Source organism: Phyllobates terribilis, unplaced genomic scaffold, assembly GCF_046119375.1.
Source record: "Phyllobates terribilis strain yellow unplaced genomic scaffold, ASM4611937v1 Scaffold_2__4_contigs__length_985480577, whole genome shotgun sequence".
Classification (NCBI taxonomy): domain Eukaryota; kingdom Metazoa; phylum Chordata; class Amphibia; order Anura; family Dendrobatidae; genus Phyllobates; species Phyllobates terribilis.
In genome coordinates this window covers 798,531,945-798,550,843 of record NW_027362762.1, presented here as the reverse complement: position 1 = coordinate 798,550,843, position 18,899 = coordinate 798,531,945, and the positions used below count along the sequence as shown (strand labels likewise).

Below are 18,899 nucleotides of genomic sequence, written 5' to 3'. Positions count from 1 at the left end.
TTCCTAATTTCCTATAAAGTACAGGCAGTGGTACTAAGCAGCAGAGCTTTGCATGAAAGGGCAAGGGATCATTATTATTTTTAAAATGTGTGAATATAAAATGTGGGGGATGGGAGTGAACTGAAATTACATGGAAGCAAATTCCCCTCCACTGTCTGCACACCTTGAAAATTTCTGTAAATACACGATGGAAGCAAAATTTCTAAGATGAAAGGACACAGTGCAGGGACACTTGCCCCATGTAGTTTTCTTCTACTCCCATCCCCCCACATAAGCCACATTTTATACACAACAAGAAACGACCCTTTGCCCTTAGGGTATGTGCACATGATACTTCTGCTGCATCCAAAGCGCTGCACGCAGGTGAAGTCGCATGTGTTCATTATACACATGCGGGTTCACCCCAGCCTATACATTACACTGCTAGAATTTCTCTTGCGGAGACTAGCGTCTCCTCAAGAGAAATTAACATACTGTGGTCTGTCTCCGTGGGTGAGCCACAGGAGCACAGGAACGAATAGTGGGCATGGGATTTGTATAAATCTCACCCACTATGCTGTTACATCTGGCTGCTGCAGATTGCATGCAGCGCAAGTGTGCTTTGTCCAATCCGCAGCATTTAGTTACCATGTGCATGCACCCTTAGATACAGAGCGCTACTGCAAATTCTGCTTCTATGCATTTATACTACACTATTTCATGGTCTGCAGTCATAGTGACTGCAGACTAATGTAAGGGAACCTGTCTAGTAAAATAAATGCTATTAACCTGCAGATATGGGGTTAATCTGCAGGCTAATAGCATTCTGAAGTCGTGCGGCCACCACACTTAGAGCCCCGCTGCAAGGAGGAAATGAATTTCATCCTCCCGGCAGCCTCAGGCTTTCAGTCATAGCGGTACTGCTGGGCAGCTTCATTAACCACTCAGTGCATAGTGAGCAGCCACTGTAACTGCCCCTGCACAGCCTGAAGGCCGGGTATAATGCTGAGCAGCTGTGAGTGCCAGGGCATGATTACAGCCAAGTTCTGTCTCTCACAACCACTGGTGGAGCTGAGCTCTGCTGGCTGCTGTTAACGCCTTTTAAAGGGGTTTTCCACTACTCAGGCAACCCCATCTTAATTTGTTTGTTAGTTTCCCCCTTGTAAAATAACAACACTTAGGCTATGTGCCCACGATGAATATAGCAGGAGAAACAGAGTTTATATAGGCATAAAACCAGTATAGCTTTATTAGATACACAATAGTAAAAAAGCCACAACAGTGGCGACAGAGTAAATAACAAATTACAAAATACAGTACATGGTAACATATATAGAGAGTATGTGTAGCAAAAACCCCCCCAAAAGAAGGGGAGTGGTAAGCAGCGAGCATATAAGATATACCATAAGTAGAGAGTATCCGCACAAGTGTGCAGGTATGCATAGAATGTCAAAAAAAGTTCATTCAAATGTCGCTTACCAGTCACAAATAAGGGAGGGCCAGCAGAAAAAAGGGGACAGGCAGACCAGGAGCAGGGTAAACTCAAGGCACCAAGTGACCAGAAAGGAGCCTCGACGCGCGTTTCGCCCCGATATTATGGGCTTTCTCAAGAGGCATAGATTCGTAAAGAGCAGGGACCTTTTTAAAGTCTTTTCACATGGTCACGTGACCGTGATACTAGTCACGTGACCGGAAGTGGGTAGGTGACCGATGTTCGTCGGCGCATGCGTTAGGCGCCAAAAGCTGTCAGTGCGGGCAGGATCCATCACCTGGTAACGCGCACGCCGGAAACACATGGTATGCGAACCGGAAGTGCGCGACCAGGAGAGAGACGGCCATGCCCGGGCCGAGATCAGTGTGCCCAAAGCGCATGCGCACCGCATCATATGTCACCTAGCAACATAATGGCCAATAGCAGAGGTCGGCATCCAAAAAGAATAACAAAGGATCAAGCGATCATTAGTCCTGAAATGCATTGTATACATGAGACTAAATAGACAATAATACAAGTTATGACAATATAGCATCAAATATATAGAAATGTCCATGTATATGACGCGCCCCTGGGCCTGTGTCGCGCTGCGTTGCGCACGCGGGAGCTTACCCGGAGCCGGATCTCTTGAGGGTTGTAGTCTCGTGGCGGTGACCCGGTCCGTGCCCAGGGAGTCAAACTGAGTGGCGATGTAACAGCGGTAGATGTAGGACGACTACGCCACCCGTTGAATGCAGCTATGGAGCTGCCGCTGCAGGACAGTCCGCTGAGGCCGGTGGATGGATGGTGCAGCGTAGATGGTATAACCCCCAATGGGAGGGGTATGGCCTCAGGGCAGCAGATGTGGATGATGGGGGTAGCAGGAACCACTCAGAGACGGTGCGGTGTAATTCAGGGTCTTTACTGGTAACAACGATAGACCCTCCCGGAGTACTTGCTAGTGAACGGGGCCTGGTCAGTCCTTGAGCAGATGGGATCTCCCCTGGCCAGGCGGAGTTGTAGGCCTCCCAAACTGACTGTACTCTTCTGGCTACCTTGCTAGAAGCGGATATAAGTAGCCCACGTCCCTGAGTGTACCGTGTGGTGCTCACCCGTATGGCCGGTGACTCGGGGCCTTCTAATGGCTTCCGCTCCATGATGGCGGTGCTGGTCCCACGCGTGTGACCGTGCCTTCGGGTTTCTGGGCCTGAGGACCTGAAATCCCCTGCCGGTCGGCTTCTGCTGCTGGGTAAGAGTTAGTCCCCACAGCCTCGGACGCCGGGTCCGGTAAGAAAGCTTCTCAGTCAGGGCGAGCTCTGCAGCTGCCAGCCCCTGACTCGTAGTAGTATTGCTTCTGCTGTTTCTTGTCTCTACTCTCCTTGACTGACTAACCCTGCCTCAGCCCAGGGTTTATACAGGGGAAGTTCTTCCCCTCCCAAGACTGGGCAGGAGGTGTGGCATGCACAGGATCCCTGACCAAAGGACCTCCCACCTGCTCTCAGACATAACATTACATTACTGTGGAAAACCAGACCCCTGGGGTGCCACATATACAGTATGCAAGGCCGGTCTCATTAAATCCATTGATGTTGGTCAGCGCATAAAGTAGGATATGGTTCCGTTCTCATGCTATATGTAGACCAAAGAAAAAAGGAAACCAAGAAAAGAAAGAAAAGAAAGAAAAATGATTAAAAGGTAAAAAGCAAATATTAAAAATACCAGATAAATATTAGAAACAAAAATAACCAAAAAGGCCAAAATTGGTTATATAATATCTAAGGCGGAGAGCGATAAAGCAGACGAGGCCCATGTCACAGGAAGGGGGCAAAGATCCAAAATCTTTGAAGGTGCGTGGAATTGACATTTTACATCTTGACTCCCGTGGAGGTGACTGGACAAAGGTTCTTGGTCAAAAGGAAGTAAAATGGATCGTATGTTTGAATACCATGTCTCCTCGGGGCCTCAATGAGGCACTTAGTTTTGCCCCCCTTCCTGTGACATGGGCCTCGTCTGCTTTATCGCTCTCCGCCTTAGATATTATATAACCAATTTTGGCCTTTTTGGTTATTTTCCTTAAAGGGAACCTGTCATGTCAGAAAACGCTACTAACCTGCAGGGGTTAATCTGCAGGTTAATAGTGTTAGAAATGTGCACAACCACTGTACTGAAAGTGCAGCTCATGGGGGGAAAAAATTGACTTTATTCATCACAGGAACCACCGGCTTTCAGTCATACAGGTGTGTACGAAGTGTCTACAATTGCTGCTCATTGAGCTGTAAGTGGCTGCTCTAAGCATGCCATGGCACATTGACCGACCACTCCCAATGCAGTGCATCATTGCAGAGCCAGCTGTCAGTCAAAGTGCCAGGGAACTCACAGCGCAATGAGCGGCAACTGTAGACACTTCGTACACACCTGTATGACTGAAAGCCGGTGGTTAGTAGCGTTATCTGACATGACAGGTTCTCTTTACATGCCACTGCCAATCTCTGGGGCTAGGCTTCACAGGCAATAGTGATTTTTCCTGTATACAGCAATGTAAAAGCACTGCTGTATACAGTACAAGTGATCAAACAATCACAGGTTTAGAAACAAAGTAAAAAAAATAAATGTTTTAAAAAAAAATAGAATTGATTCACCACCCATTTTCTCCCATTAAAAATAAAGTTATTAAAGGGGTTGTCCGGTCTTAAACTACAAGTCTGCAGTCACTCAGTGACTGCAGACTTGTGACTCCTCATATGGCATGCATGCACGGGCTCATACTGTATATAGGAAGCTATATGGGGGCTCATCGTGTATATAGGAAACTATATGGGGGCTCATACCATATATAGAGAGCTATATGGGGGCTCATACTGTATTTAGGGAGCTATGTGCGGGCTCATACTGTATATAGGTAACTATGAGGTATATGGATGTTTTGTGATTTAATTGCGCTGCCACTCGACCGGCCATTTATGATCTGAAAGGTTATTCTTTGTTTGACAAAGACACCATATACGCTTCTTCTTGGAATTTGTTAGGGGAATTTTTTTTCTGGTCAGATTGTTGAAAAGTATTGATGAAATACAGTATACAGTGGGGGAAATAAGTATTTGATCCCTTGCTGCTTTTGTAAGTTTGCCCACTGACAAAGACATGAACAGTCTAACATTTAAAGGGTAGGTTAATTTTAACATTGAGAGATAGAATATCTCAAAAAAAGGCTAGAAAATCACATTGTATAAATTAGATAATTTTTTTTCATTTTGCAGTGAGAAATAAGTATTTGATCCCTCTGGCAAACAACACTTAATACTTGGTGGCAAAACCCTTGTTGACAAGCACAGCAGTTAGACTTTTTTGTAGTTGATGATGAGGTTTGCGCACATGTCAGGAGGAATTTTGGTCCACTACTCTTTGCAGATTATCTCTAAATCATTCAAATTTTGAGGCTGTCATTTGCAACTCGGAGCTTCAACTCCCTCCATAAGTTTTCTATGGGATTAAGGTCTGGAGACTGGCTAAGACCTTACTGTGCTTCTTTTTGAGCCACTCCTTTGTTGCCTTGGCTGTATGTTTTGGGTCATTGTCTTGCTGGAAGACCCAGCCACGACCTATATTTAATGTCCTGGCGGAGGGAAGGAGGTTGTCACTCAGGATTTTATGATACATGTGTAAGGTGCCCTAGCGAGTTAGTCGTGGGCGAGCTGTAGCCCAGTCTCGCTCTGGCACCCTACAGACAATACGTGTCCTTCCTCTGATGTGTGGCTGTGTATGTGGGGCTCTCCACTTACTTCAAACCATCCGATCGCGGCTGTCTCCAGGCATTTCTCTTCTGGGACCAGGGCAGCAATAAATTCAGAGGACACGAGGTTCTTAACCAGAACTTGAACTTTACTTGGGGAAGAGGAATATGTGCAATATTTACAGGCAGATATAATGGATAAGGCCCGACAGGTTATCATCTCTCTCACAGGCGCTGGTAACTCCTTCAGCCCTGGTTCCCTCTTTAAGTGAAGCATCTCTGTGACTCTAATCTCTGGCCCAAGAGACTCTTCCACAATACCAACAGTGATCTGGATCCGATATCTCTCCCCCACGTCTTAGCCTGGAGTCCTATTTATCTTCCTCTGCTTCCTGCAGACTAGAAGTGCCCCGGGTCCTCACTACCTTTGATGAGTTTCTCCGGCCGGCTAACAGGACTCTTGCTCTTGCGTAGGGAGACTTTCACACTGGTGATCCCACTGTCTGAGGGTATGGAGCTCCCGTCTACCCTAGCAGCCAATATATATTCAGGCTGCCTGTATGGTTCTCTGTCCTATCTCTTACTGAAGAATCACTTCCTGATTCTGGAAACTAAACAGAGATTTTCCTAATGTGCCCACCCTCAGTGAGCTGTCATCACACAGAATTAACTCATCACTGTCTGTAACACTGCTAGCAGACTCAACCTGACATCTGCACCGAGGACAGTGGCATCTTGTGGCTGTTTTCAGATACTGCAGCCCACAAGGGATTATGCCAGGAACAAGCTCTATGTCACTCAAGGCTTGATCAGGGCACTAAGTTCCCCCGCTACTCTACTGACTGGACCACTAAAGCTAACCCCTTAGCTTGGTCTACCAACAGTTCAGAGAGGTCTGACTTCAGGAACACTTCCTTTAACTATCTCCGCTGTTAGAAAGGGAATTGTGAAAGGCAAAACTAGCCCCCATCTCCCCTCAATTTTTTTTTTAATCACTGTTTTTCTGGGCTGATGTGTGTGCATTTATGTCTTTATGTATGGGTTTCTTAAATAAGAATTCTTTTAGTTTTTTTTGTTATGGTTACATGTATAATAGGTTGATTGATTTTGTTGATTGTGGGGGCTCATACTGTATATAGGAGGAGGTCAGTACACTTAATTCTGCTCAATTAAGTCATACAATTAATATAAAAAATATTAATTAACATGCCAATATTGAGCAGAATTCATTTCAGCCGCTTAGGAAAATTAATCTCCCACACCTGCTCTATTATGTGTAGCGCTATGTTATGTATGATGTTGTACATAAGTGAAAAATTTGCGTGCACCGCTATCTTTATTGCTGGGGGTGCCCACGCCTTCTAAACTGCCTGGGGTCCTGGCTACTCTTAATCCACCCCTGAGTTCAATCAATCAAAATATAGAATTAATTGACCCATAACCTATAATGGGAAAAAAAATCAAAATGCATTGTGTACCCCATAGTGGTATCAATAAAAATGTCAGCTTAAGGAGCTAAAAACAAACTGTAACACAGCTCCATCAACCGAAAAATGAAAATGTTATAGGTCTCAGAAAATGGAAGCACAAGCAATTTTTTTAACACCTTAACGCCATGGCCATTTTCAGTTTTTTTGTTTTAATTTTTTCCTCCCCTTCTTCCAAGAGCCATAACATTTTTATAGTTGTGACTCGCCCCCTGGGCTGTGGGGCACTCGGAACCGGGCTTCAGTGCAATGTTGGGGGTAGTAGTGGCAACCCGATCCCGTGGCTCAGGGTGGTCAGACCAAATGCTGTGGCAGTCTGTTTGTAGGGTTTTGGATGTCCGACTACGCCACCCGTGGATTGCGGTCTGGGATGACCGCTGCTGCAAGGCAGACCGCTGATGCTGATGTTGGTATGCAGCACTGGGATAGGATAACTCCCCACGGGAAGAGTGTAGCCTCAGGGCAGTGTAATAGGATGCTGGGGGTGATGGTGCAGGCAGCAATAATAAGGGTTCAGAGTCTGCTTCAAACAGTCCAGGGTCTTTATTGTAGTTAGTACTAATGACCCAACAGGAGTACAGGGTAGGAATGGGCCTGGGTGTCTGAGAGCATTCGGGCGAGCCCCACTGGTCAGGGTGAGTGGGTAGGCCTACCGTTCTCTCTCTGCCCTTGCTGACTATCCCCCTTTTCGTGGTGTGATAGCCCACGTCCCTGAGCTGGCCGTGTACTTTGCCTGTATGGCTTGCGACTCGGGCCTTAGGTACCTGTTGCTTCTCCGTGCTGTACCGGTCCCTCTGTGTAGCGGAGCCTCCAGGCTTCTTAGGCCAAGGAACGTGAAATCCCTTGCGGGTTGGTTATCTGCTGCAGGGCTTGCAACTCTGACAGCCTCGGACCCCAGTGTCCGGTTGTGTAGTTCTCTCTCAGCCAGGACCGGCTCTCGTCGCCTCTGTCCCTGGCTTGCTGTTCCTCCTCTGCCTCCCGGACTCCTCAGATGCTGCTGACCTGTCCCTTTCCTCTGGGAACCCTTCTGGATGCTTCAGAAGTGGGTCCTGGTCTCTCTAACCCTGCCTTCAGTTCCAGCTTTTTTAGGGGCAGCCTGCTCCCCCTACTGGCATGGGACAGGAGGTGCTGCATGCTAATGGTCCCTGACCAGGGAACCTCCCTCCTGCTCTCAGACACAGCCTTTAATATTTGTGGCATCCAGACCTGGGGTCACACACTTGCGTTAATATAGCCGTATGACGGCATGTTTTTTGTGGAATGAGTTGTGCTTTTGAATGGCTCCATTGATTTTATCATAGTGCACTGGATTAACGGGAAAAAAATTCCAAGCATCGTTAAATTGCAAAAAAAAGTGCATTTCCACAATTGTTTTTTGTTTTTGTTTTATTTACCATATTTACTATATGGTAAAACTGGCCAGGCAATATGATTAATCAGGTCAGTATGATTACGCAGATAGCAAACATGTATACTTTATTTTTTATTTAAATGGCGAAAAAAAAATTCCAAAATTTGCATGAAAAAAAGTTTTTGCGTTTGTTAACATTTTCTGAGACCCATAGGGTTTCCATTTTACGGGATCTGGGGCTGGGTGAGGGCTTATTTTTTGCGCCCTGAGCTCACGTTTTTATTGATACCATTTTGGGGTAGATGCAATGTTTTGATCGCCCATTATTGCATTTCTTGCAATGTTGCGGCAGCCAAAAAAACGTGAATCTGGTGTTTCAATTTTTTCTCGTTACGCCATTTACCAATCAAATCATTTGTATTATATGTTGATAGAACGGACATTTTTGAAAGCAGCGATACCAAACGTATATATATTTTTTTTAGTTCTTTTATTTTCAAAGGGGTGTGATTTGAACTTGTTTACATATTTTTAAAAACTTTTTTTTTTAAAACTTTTTACTCTATTTAATAGTCGCCTTAGGGGACTTGAAGCTACGATCGTCCGATCGCCTGTGCTATACTGTACCTAGCAGTGCTTCAGCACTGTATGTATAGCAGAAATCATGATCTCCTATGAACACCGGCCACAAGCCGGCGTTCACAGGAGTATCGTAATGACAGGCACGGGGCTCTTCTGCGGACCCCGGCTGTCATGACAACCCATCAGCGCCCCGCTATCATGTGACAGGGGCAGGATTGGATTGAGCTCAGGTAGCACTCACTCTGGGCAAGGGAGCAAAGTCAGTCAAGATCACAAAAATGCTCAAAATGCAAATTGGAGGGCCTAATAATGCACTGAGCTCTTGGCTATGCCAAATGTGCACCAAAGCACCCTCTTTTACAAATGGAATAAGAGTCGACTTATCTGTGTACTGCTAGTATTTATTTTAGGGACTAAGTCTACTATATACATGTTTAAGTACTTTCATTTAAAATTTTAGGGGATGACAGACTCCCTATGACAAATGTACAAGACACTAGAGGGCACACTGCATTCTAGAAACTGGCATTTGAGCCATAAATCCAAAGTAATTATTTTTACTAGGTGCTAAGACAGACAGAATTCACCAAAAAAATTAAATGCTCTATAGAAATATGATGGCTTCTCTTTTTAGGAACAGACATTTTAGTAACATGTTTTTTTTCACAGTGGCTTCCTGCCCATGTCTAATTTTAATTTACAGTGTAAGCTTTGGAAATACTTGAACAGCACAAACTCATTTACAGTAATAAGAATTTGGGAAGCAGCCAGACAAATGCATTAAAGACCAAATGTCCATCATCTATTCACAAGTAAACACTTCTAAGATGAGCTAGCAGATCAGCTATCGATTCCCTGGGTATCATTTTCCAGGGTTATCGGAAGCAGTTATTTTTTTGCTGTGGTTTACCCTCATCATGTATGAATGCTAAATAAGAACTGTCTTAAGGAACCCAGTGAATTATTAAGCTTCTTACCGATTAATATAAAATTGACATAAATTCTTTGCTGTAGCGTGTCTTCCTAATGCCAACATAGCACACTAATAGCATTATATTTCTTTATACTGCATAATCTTCCACTTGTCTTGTATTTCTTCATACTGAAGCTGCAACATGTTATAATGTTTTCTGTAGTTTCTTCATGCATCCATTTGTTTAAAATGAAAGAACATAAAACAAGCCTGAATACCATGGAGATATAGGGGATATAGAAATAATGGGGATTCATAGCAGAAGTTCTATTAGTGCCCCCCCCCCCCCCCAAAAAAAAGCTACTTACGGTAATATTCGGCAGGGTCACAGAAGAGCATATCTCACAACTTTGCAGCCATTACAAAGTCATTTTCCTCCTATTTAGTCCTCCATACAATATGATGACACCCCACATAGTGCTCCATACAGTATAATGGGCCCGACACAGTGCTCCAAACAGTATAATAGGCCCCATATATTGCTTCATACAGTATAATGGGCCCCATATAGTCCTCCATACAGTGTAATGGGCATTACATAGTGCTCCATACAGTATAATGGGCCCCATATAGTGCTCCATATAGTATAATGTGCCCCAAATAATGCTCCACACTGTATAATGGGCCCCATATAGTGCTCCATACAGTATAATGTGCCCCATATATTGCTCCATTCAGAATAATGGGCCCCATATAGTGCTCCATACAGTATAATGGAACTCATATAGTGCTCCATACAGAATAATGGGCCCAAAATAGTGATCCATACAGTATAACAGGCCCCATATATTTCTCCATTCAGTATAATGTGCCCCATATATTGCTCCATTCAGTATAATGGGCTCCACATAGTGCTCCATACAGTTTAATGGGCACCATATGGTGCTCCATTCAGTATTATAGGCCCCACATAGTGCTCCATACAGTATAATAGGCCCCACACAGTGCTCCATACAGTGTAATGGGCCCCATATAGTCCTCCATACAGTGTAATGGGCATTACATAGTGCTCCATACAGTATAATGGGCCCCATATAGTGCTCCATATAGTATAATGTGCAACAAATAATGCTCCACACTGTATAATGGGCCCCATATAGTGCTCCATACAGTATAATGTGCCCCATATATTGCTCCATTCAGAATAATGGGCCCCATATATTTCTCCATTCAGTATAATGGGCCCCATATATTACTCCATTCAGTATAATGGGCTCCACATAGTGCTCCATACAGCTTAATGGGCACCATATGGTGCTCCATTCAGTATAATAGGCCCCACATAGTGCTCCATACAGTATAATAGGCCCCACATAGTGCTCCATACAGTATAATAGGCCCCACACAGTGCTCCATACAGTATAATGGGCCCCATATAGTGCTTCATACATAAAAAATAAATAAACAAATACTCACCTCTCCCCGTTCCCCCACTGCTCCGGTCTCCTCAGCATCTTCTGACCCTCTGCACTGCTCAGCACAGAGGGTGTAGTGATGTCATTGCGCTCTCTGCACTGAGGCTATGTGCCCACGATGCAGAAATGCTGCATATTTTTTCCGCTTCTCCCTGGCAGGAAAAACACATGCGGATTTTACATGCGTTTTTCCTACCAAGTAGAAGCGTTTGTCAAGCGTTTTTGCATGCATTTTCGCATGCGGGTTGACAAGCGCTTTCCAAGCGATTTTAGCATCACTTGGAAAAGTGCTTGACAACTTGGTCACACTATATAAATCCATGCAGACGGCATGGATTTATATAGTGTGACCAAGTAATAGTTAAAAAAGAAAGAATAAGAATGGTAAATAATAAATATTATACTTACCTTCCGATGTCCCCCGGTATTTTCTCCGCTGCGTCCGGTCTGTTGTATGTTGCGTGACCTGTCACATGACTAAATGACGTCATGTCAGGTCCTCACACCACTGCGACCCATACAACAGACCATACGCATCGCTGAGGAGACCGGGGGCCATCGGAAGGTAAGTATAATCTTTATTTTTTATTTTAAATTATTTTTTTAACAGGTTCTATGGTACCCGAGTCTGGAGGAGAGTCTCCTCTTCTCCAAACCCGGGTACCATCTGCACATAGAATAACATAATATCCGTGTGTGCAAATGTGCTGATACGAATATTAAGGTTTTCAATGCAAGTCAATGGCGGCAATTATGCTGCGTGTCCGCAAAATTAATGGACATGCTGCATATTTTTCCGCAATGATAATCCGCAGCGGAAATTTCCGCAGCATGTGCACAGCACATGTGGATTATCATTGGGGACCATGGGGCACGTATTACCAAGCGTTTTTTAAGAGTTTTCGCTGTGGAAATTCCGTGGCAAAAACGCTTGAAAAACGTATAGTGGGCACGCAACCTGAGACTTCACAGAGCTCAGACACAGAGGGGGAATGATGAGAGAGGGAGCGTCAGCTGACGTCTCAATCTTCCATTATTGCCATCAACTGTATTGGCATTCAGGATGACTAAATGGTTGAAAGTACGATGCAGAAGGGGGCCTGGTGCGGCTGCATGATCTGCCAACATTGGCAGTACGCCACTGTTCACAAGCTTCTCAGCTAAACTTATAGCGTTGTACTCATTATTCAGATTATGCTCTAATTGTTATTGGTGTTTGTTGCTTTGAGATAAAACTTTGGCAATTTAAAAACTTTTCTGCTGAGAAAGGGTGTGATGTCATTTAGGTGTGAAGACAACAAAAGTTGACTCATTCAAAAGCAGATGATATTTTTCTCACCAGACACACATTTTCTGCACCCTTTAGAGTCATTAGTAAGTGTTAATTGAACTCAATAAATGCAGATACATAATCTGCTACACATTTTGTTGTAAATTCACATATGTACAATTTGCACTTATGAATATGTAGCACCCTGAGGATTCGGCTGCTACAGGGGTATTGCACCTCAGCCAGAGGTGTGATATTCCACTCCCGGGTAAGGATGGAGTGTGGAACTGAGCTCAGTTAGCTGCATGCACTACACACATCCCATTTCCGGGGAACAGACCGATGGTACTCCCACTAGAGAAATGTGCAGGTACGACAGTGTCTGTTCCTGGCTGGAGTGGGAGGGGGGTGGAACATCCCAGTAGTGTAGGGGCAGATAGGGGGAGCAGCCTGGGTAAAGCTAGGAGCTCATTGGGTGCTGGTCACCTGAGCTCACACATAGAGGGAGTATATAAGGTGGGCACCATCTTAGATCAGGGTCAGTCTGTGAGACGTCAGTCTGTCTGAGAGCCTGAGAAGCAGAGCAGAGGAGATGGAAGAGAGACCCAGAGGCGCAGAGGGGACCCCAAGATCCCAAAATAAGGACAAAAGGGTGAAGGGTCGGCAAAAGGGTACCGGATCCCAAGCTGGCAGAGGCTACAGCACACCTTAGCCAGGAACCGGAGGTCGTGGGCAGGATCTGCCACGACCACCCACTAAATCCACCCGGAAGGCAAACCAAGAATAGGGTCAGGGAACCCAGAGACAAGGGTTTACCAACAAGAGGCCCGAGGGAGCCGGACTTAGGTGGATCCCTGGTGGGGAAGGCCAGAGAGAAGGACAAGTCAGAAAGGGAGCTCAGGACCACGCTCCGGAGTTGCCTGGGAGTTGACCGAGTCCAGGACCTGGTGGACGCAGCACGGCTTGGGTGGTCACTGCTGTACACAGTGACCCGAGCAACACCAGTAAGTAAAACCCTGGAACTGCATTTTATGCCTCTGAGTCTCCTTGCTGCACCTTCACAATCACCATCCTCCACGGCTGACCCCCTGAGGCTATACCCCTCCCGTTGGGGGTTATACTACCAAAGCTGCACACATACCAACAGCCTCAGCGGACCCTGCTGCAGCGGCGGCCTTTTGACCGCAAATCAACGGGTGGCGTAGTCGACACAAAGAACTCTAATAACATCTGTAGGACTGCCACACACTGAGCTTGACACCCTGGGCACGGACCGGGTCACAGCCACTCGGAGACTACAACCCCCATCTGATCCGGCTCCGGGTATCCCTAACAACATGGCCCAGGGGGCGCGTCAACTTTGGCGTAGTCGGCAGGATAACGTGCCCGCAACAACCGGGTACTGCGTGCCTGAAGAAAAGTTCACCGTTACCTTAAAAAGAAGTCTCCCGCCGGTTCCGGAGGGTCCCCGCCAACGGACCCCATCACAGGTCGTTTCCCGCCGGTTGTCCGCCATTTGCAGCTTTTTCCCGCCATCCATGGAGTTTCCCGCCACTGGGAGACGATTCCCGCCATTTCCAAAGATTTCCCGCCTTGGAAGAGCGGACGCCATTATGGGCGTGCCAGAGGGTGGCAAGAGGCCACCTCCCATCGTGGGCCAGGTCGAAGAATGGCGCCAAAAGCGGAAACCGCGCCCACCAACAGAGACTGTGATGCTGGAAGTGTCCATCAGCGTGAGAGAACTGCCCCTGGAACTGACAATCACAAAGTTGCCCCGGGACCACCCTCAATGTGGGCGGAGACAGAACAGGAGAGCAAAGATGGGTGTCGCCTGGAGCAGTCTGGAGAGAGCGCACCCGGAGACAAGAAGTCTGGAGAGGAGTCCAGAGAAAGCCTACCCGGAGATGGAGGGAGAGTCAGGCAGCACCGAACCAGTGGTCAGGAGCCTGTTGCAGGTCGCCACTCCAGAAGGCCTGCTGGAGATCCTAACACAGCTCCCCCGAGACCGGGAGTGTGCACAGACCGCGTTGGAGGGCCTCGCACGGAGGATGGCCCGGGTGCAGCGAGAGACATTGGCGGAGTGGAGCCGAGAGATGGCCCAGCAGACCGGCACCCGTCAGCGGAGCAAGCCACCTGAGACGAGGAGACAGACCGCCTCTGAGGATGGCGCAGGAGGAATGAAGGCAGGAGACGGCGCCGAGAAGGGAGCTGAACGGACGGAGGCAGGTAAAGGGGACGTCTCTACCCCGAGCCGGGAAACCGCGTGCCTGCCCCAGCTCCCCGTCGCAGAGCCCGAAATTCCCCCTGCCGTGCCCGTCGCTGCATCGTCACCGCCGCAGACTAGGCCTCAACCGGAAACCGCGGCCGCGACCCCTGTGACGTCACACGCCTCGACCTCGAGCGTGGCCAAGCAGGAAATACCACCGGCCTGGTCGCAAGGCCTAGTACCTCCGGGCGCCGCAATTCCAACAGCGCCCCCTACCTCCGCGGAGCCACCGGCCTGGCCGCAGGGCCGAGTAACCACGGGCGCCGCCGTTCTTACGGTGCCCTTTTCCTTTAGCGTGCCCCAAGACTGGTCGCAAGGCCTGGTCAACCCGGGCGCCGCTACCACCACAGCGCCCATAACACCTAAAGTACCGCACCTGGGTGAGGACCTGTTCACCCAGCATACGTGCCCGGATGGGCAGCCCTTCATATGGCCACCGGAGTTTCACCATCCCCGACTCCGGAAAGAGAGACCCCTAGATGAACCCCTGATTCCGGTTCCGAAGCCCGCAAGGAGGACCTCGCCCCCGCTGGAGGAGGCACAGTTCGAGTGGGACCCCACTGGAGAAGACCTCATGGGGTTCACTCAGGAGACTCGGGCGGCCGCAGCGGAGCGTGCAGAGTGCTGCCGCCAGCAGCTCGAGGTCTTCGAGAGGGAGCGGAGAGAGAGGCGGGTCCGGGAACAACAAATGCAGATAAGGAGCGCGGAGCAGAAGAGCCGGACCAGGAGGAAACCCCGTGCAGCTCATGGTCCCCGTGCCACCGGGACTGTGATAAAATTCAACATGCAGCATGGGTGGGGCTTCATTAGAGACCATCATACCCCCGGCGACGTCTTTGTGACCCGCAGAGACGTAGAAAGCCATCTGCCGGAGGGACACAGAGGTCGTGACCTGTATGTAGGGGACGAGGTCACCTTCACCCGGCACAAGTGTGCCAAAGGACCCTACGCCCTCCATGTGCATCGCCTGACGGAGGAGGAGCAAGAGGACCCGGACGGGTCTGAAGAATCTAAAGAAGGAGCAGGAGGACGCCGTCGTTAAAGTACGGTAAAGAGACTGTACATAGTTACCCGTCAGGGTATAAGAACTGTTCTAGTTAAAATATAGTCCCCGTTGGGACCAGCAGATTGAACTGAAACCCGTGTGTCCCTATTCCCACTGACCGAGGACTGAGAGCGGCCATATTTCCCTTGTATATAGTTGCGCTTCCTAAAGCGCCCCCTACCGGTTTTATAGGGAACTGTTTTATTCCAAGAGAGACTGTCGCACTTTACCCGGTCACAAGTTGCACCGTGACCGGAGGAACCAGAAACAAGAATGTTATTTATATGAAAAGTTTATTGCTGATATATATATATGATGTTTTCTATGTTTATGTTTATGAAAAAAAATTGTATGTTTTGGATGTTTATATCTTACAGCCCGAGGACGTGCTGTGATTTACCAGGGGGGAATGTAGCACCCTGAGGATTCGGCTGCTACAGGGGTATTGCACCTCAGCCAGAGGTGTGATATTCCACTCCCGGGTAAGGATGGAGTGTGGAACTGAGCTCAGTTAGCTGCATGCACTACACACATCCCATTTCCGGGGAACAGACCGATGGTACTCCCACTAGAGAAATGTGCAGGTACGACAGTGTCTGTTCCTGGCTGGAGTGGGAGGGGGGTGGAACATCCCAGTAGTGTAGGGGCAGATAGGGGGAGCAGCCTGGGTAAAGCTAGGAGCTCATTGGGTGCTGGTCACCTGAGCTCACACATAGAGGGAGTATATAAGGTGGGCACCATCTTAGATCAGGGTCAGTCTGTGAGACGTCAGTCTGTCTGAGAGCCTGAGAAGCAGAGCAGAGGAGAAGGAAGAGAGACCCAGAGGCGCAGAGGGGACCCCAAGATCCCAAAATAAGGACAAAAGGGTGAAGGGTCGGCAAAAGGGTACCGGATCCCAAGCTGGCAGAGGCTACAGCACACCTTAGCCAGGAACCGGAGGTCGTGGGCAGGATCTGCCACGACCACCCACTAAATCCACCCGGAAGGCAAACCAAGAATAGGGTCAGGGAACCCAGAGACAAGGGTTTACCAACAAGAGGCCCGAGGGAGCCGGACTTAGGTGGATCCCTGGTGGGGAAGGCCAGAGAGAAGGACAAGTCAGAAAGGGAGCTCAGGACCACGCTCCGGAGTTGCCTGGGAGTTGACCGAGTCCAGGACCTGGTGGACGCAGCACGGCTTGGGTGGTCACTGCTGTACACAGTGACCCGAGCAACACCAGTAAGTAAAACCCTGGAACTGCATTTTATGCCTCTGAGTCTCCTTGCTGCACCTTCACAATCACCATCCTCCACGGCTGACCCCCTGAGGCTATACCCCTCCCGTTGGGGGTTATACTACCAAAGCTGCACACATACCAACAGCCTCAGCGGACCCTGCTGCAGCGGCGGCCTTTTGACCGCAAATCAACGGGTGGCGTAGTCGACACAAAGAACTCTAATAACATCTGTAGGACTGCCACACACTGAGCTTGACACCCTGGGCACGGACCGGGTCACAGCCACTCGGAGACTACAACCCCCATCTGATCCGGCTCCGGGTATCCCTAACAACATGGCCCAGGGGGCGCGTCAGATGTGAAGAGGATTTATAGATAACATTTTTATCACTATGAAGCTAATCATACACCAATCAGTCATCATAACATTAAAACCACCTGCCATCAAAATAACAATCAGTAAACTGAATCACACAAAACCATCAAAGTGCCCATGTGTCTGCATAAACAGCAAAAACCTCTAATATAACACATGGACGATAATATATAAAATGTAACATTTATTATTAATATATTAAAAACAATGAAAAATACATAAGTATAATAAGAAAAGGGAAGCAACACAAACAAAGGTCGCCGGGATTGACAGCTATAGTACATACAGGAATATTCACTAGTGAATCAAATTTAGTCACATGCTGCAAATGTATAAAGGATCCGCACTGCAATTAATCATGTAAGATTTACATAAGATACAAAGTGTAAGTAGATAAACTCACAGTGCAAAACAGTCAATGAAGCAGCAGGGTGTATAGTAAGACAGAATATAGAGTAAGTAAAAATAACAGCTGTACTGACCCGTAAGACCTGAATCCAACGCGCGTTTCGCCTGGGCTTTCCTCGTCAAAATAGCAGCAAATCCTTTAGGACTTGTATGTTGATATGGGGTCGGACTCATTTTTCAGGCACATCAATTGGATTGAGGCTAGCTGAAGGATACAGTAGGGTTTTTCATTAATTTCTTACAGTTAATACAGTGTAGGGAGTGTGACATCTTCACTTGTCTGATGAAGACTAGCAGAGTGGAAGCGCTGGGAGTGAAAGCTTGCTGGGGAAAAAATGCAAACCACACATATGGGAATGCAGATCTTTGAAATGTAAATGCACTGACATCTTTATATCTTCTGTCTGTTATTGCACTCCCAAGAAATTAGAGTGTTAGTTCAAATGCAAATGAGGTGTTAAGGCTATGAGCCTAATAGAGCACTTAGCAAGCCACTGCCTCCCAAAAAATGTTTTCCCACTCAGTACCAATAACCTCTTTAGCTTCATTGATAGTTTGCTGTCTGATTTCCTTGACTGGTTCCTGACAACACACAGACAGTGAAAGAGGGAATAAGCTCTGGAAGCAGTAGATCATTAAAGGGGTTTTCCCACAAATAAAAGCTCCTTTTAATCAACAGATCTTGGAATAATAATAAGTTCCAGAATTGGATGTGTTTAAATAAGATGTTCCTGTGCTGAGATAATCTTATAAATGTGCCCCTGCTGTGTACTGTGTAATGTCTGTGTCTGACTGTGCAGGATCAGGGTCTGATCATACCACATCTCCTGGGCAGGAAAGGAAGCAAAAGATTATACAGACATTACAGCATAGGATCACAACTAGTGTTGAGCGAGTATGTCTCATTAACCCTTTCGCCGAGCACGCTCGGGTGCTTGCTGAGTAAAATGCTCGGCATTTCTTTTACTGTCGCCACGGCTGCAAGTATCATGGCTGTTAGACAGCTGTGACACATGCAGGGATTGCCAGTTTGACAGGCAATCCCTGCATGTGTCACGGCTGTCTAACAGCCGTGACACTTGGCTCTGCCAAACATTTAGTAGCACCTTACCTGCTTGATTTCCATCTATCTTTGCCCTTCTCCATCTCCATCAAGCCAGACTTGTCAATCAAAGAAAAGGGGGTTGGAGAAAGAGGGAAAGCAAGCAGGTGGGAAAGTGTAGTTAAATATTTTGCCACTCCATTATCCACCAAGCGCCTGTACTTGGTTTGAACAGCCATTCTGTGCTGACAGAGTCCCTTTAAAAGGTCCTCTGTATACAATGAATGT

General features: G+C 47.4%; 1 long non-coding RNA gene across 1 annotated transcript in view; it reads right to left on the bottom strand.

Annotated features, from left to right (window-relative positions):
• Positions 1-2,498: 2,498 nt before the first annotated feature.
• LOC141252985 (uncharacterized) overlaps positions 2,499-18,899 on the bottom strand; it is a 47,553-nt gene continuing 31,152 nt past the window's right edge. Inside the window, exons 2-3 of the long non-coding RNA XR_012314178.1 lie at positions 17,644-17,774; positions 2,499-3,079 (exon numbers count right to left, since the gene is read on the bottom strand). This is a non-coding gene — a long non-coding RNA (uncharacterized lncRNA). The remainder of the gene's footprint in view (positions 3,080-17,643; positions 17,775-18,899) is intronic.